Genomic DNA, 2,184 nt, shown 5'->3' with positions numbered 1-2,184 from the left:
CCTAACATAATTGCATGGTGTGCTTTTACCATAAACCTTTTTTAAAATCTGACACAGCGGTTAGGGGGCGATCGGGGGGGGTGCTATTAAAATTTTGGGATGAAAAACGTTCCCATTTTAAACAAGATATTTTGTCACGAAAAGATGCTCGACTATGCATATAATTGACAGCTTTGGATAGAAAACACTCTGACGTTTCCAAAAATGCAAAGATATTGTCTGTGAGTGCCACAGAACTGATGTTACAGAAAAAACCCAGATAAAAATCCAACCAGGAAGTGCCGCATTTTTTGAAACCGCCTCATGCCAATGACTCCTTATATGGCTGTGAATGAGCTACGATTGAGCTTACGTTTTCCACGTATTCCTCAAGGTGTCTACAGCATTGTGACGTCTTTGTACGCATTTCCCTTGAAGAATGGCCGTAAGGGACCATATATAGCAAGTGGTCACATGGTGTCTCCCGCAGCAAATCTTGCGTAAAATACTGAGGTAGCCATTTTTCCAATCGCTTCTTATGAGAAACCAATTGCCTCGACGGATATATTATCGAATATATATGTTCAAAACACCTTGAGGATTGATCCTAAACAACGTTTGCCGTGTTTCTGTCGATATTATGGAGCTAATTTTGAAAAAAGTTTGGCGTTATAGTTGTAGCATTTTCCGGTCGATTTCTCAGCCAAGCATGATGAAGAAACGGGAGCTATTTCGCCTACAAAAATAATATTTTGGGAAAAAAGGAACATTTGCTATCTAACTGGGAGTCTCCTGAGTGAAAACATCCGAAGTTCTTCAAAGGTAAATTATTTAATTTGGTTGCTTTTCTTATTTTCGTGAAAATGTTGCCTGCTGCCAGCAGAGCCTAGCATAGCATTATGCCATGATAAACTTACACAAATGCTTGTCTAGCGTTGGCTGTATAACGCATATTTTGAACATCTGAGATGACAAAAGGCTAAGCTTGTGTTTGAATATATTTATTTAATTTCATTTGCGATTTTCATGAATAGGAAAAGTTTCTAGGGTTATTTATGTCTGCTGCGTTATGCTAATTCGTCTGAGGCGATGATTACGCTCCGGGATACGGGAGTCGCAAGAAGTTAAGGAGAAGTTTCTTTAATTGTTGTATCTTTCATCAATGTTTATGATTATTATTATTATTATGAGTATTTTTGTAATTTAATGTGGCTCTCTGCACTTTCACCGGATGTCTGTTTGAGACAATGCATTTCTGAACATAACGCACCAATTTCAAATGAGGCTTTTGGACATAAAGATTCACTTTATCGAACAAAACACATATTTACTGTCTAACATGGAGTCCTGGGAGTGCCATCCGGTGAAGATCATCAAAGGTTAGTGATTCATTTTAACGTTACTTCTGTCTTTTGTGACACCTCTCCTTCTTTGGAAAATGGCTATATGTTTTTCGGTGGCTTGGCGCTGACCTAACATAAGCAAGGTGTGCTTTTGCTTTAAAGCCTTTTTGAAATCAGACACTGTGGCTGAATTAACGAGAAGATTATCTTTAAAATGGTGTATAATACTTGTATGTTTGAGGAATTATAATTATAATATTTATGTTGTTTTGAATTTGGCGCCCTGCAATGTCATTGGCTGTTGGCGAGGTGGGATGCTACCGTCCCACCTATCCCAGAGAAGTTCATCAACAGCTCCACTCCAAGATACAGCTCATCTCCAGATCCAGCCCTGTGTGTTTTACCTCTCTGATACTGAAGTGCCCCAACCCTCCTAAAGTACCCCGTTCCTGGCCTTTTCACACTCTTTCCCTTTCACTCTCCTCTCTCTCTCTTCCTCACATTTAATCACTCTCACTTGAATTTTTCTCTTTCTCACTCTCCTCTATCTCTCCCTCATCTCCCTCTCTTGCCAACTTCCTCCCTGTTTGAAAACAGAACAAACCCCCACGCCTTTCTCCATCCTCCCTCCTCTATACCCCCTCCCCAATCCCCCCTACTCTCTCTCCCCCCAGCTGTGATTGTAGCCAGATGTTAACATTGACTGAGTCGGTTGTTAGCACAGTGCTAGAGATGTGGCATTTGGACCCGATTTGGCCAAGTCCTGTTCAACACACACACACACAAACACACACACACACACACACACACACACACACACACACACACACACACACACACACACACACACACACACACACAC

Source organism: Oncorhynchus mykiss, chromosome 26 (genome assembly GCF_057628025.1).
Source record: "Oncorhynchus mykiss isolate SJ-2025 chromosome 26, ASM5762802v1, whole genome shotgun sequence".
Classification (NCBI taxonomy): Eukaryota; Metazoa; Chordata; class Actinopteri; order Salmoniformes; family Salmonidae; genus Oncorhynchus; species Oncorhynchus mykiss.
The sequence above is the reverse complement of the archived record's forward strand: the minus strand, read 5'-3'. Positions refer to the sequence as shown.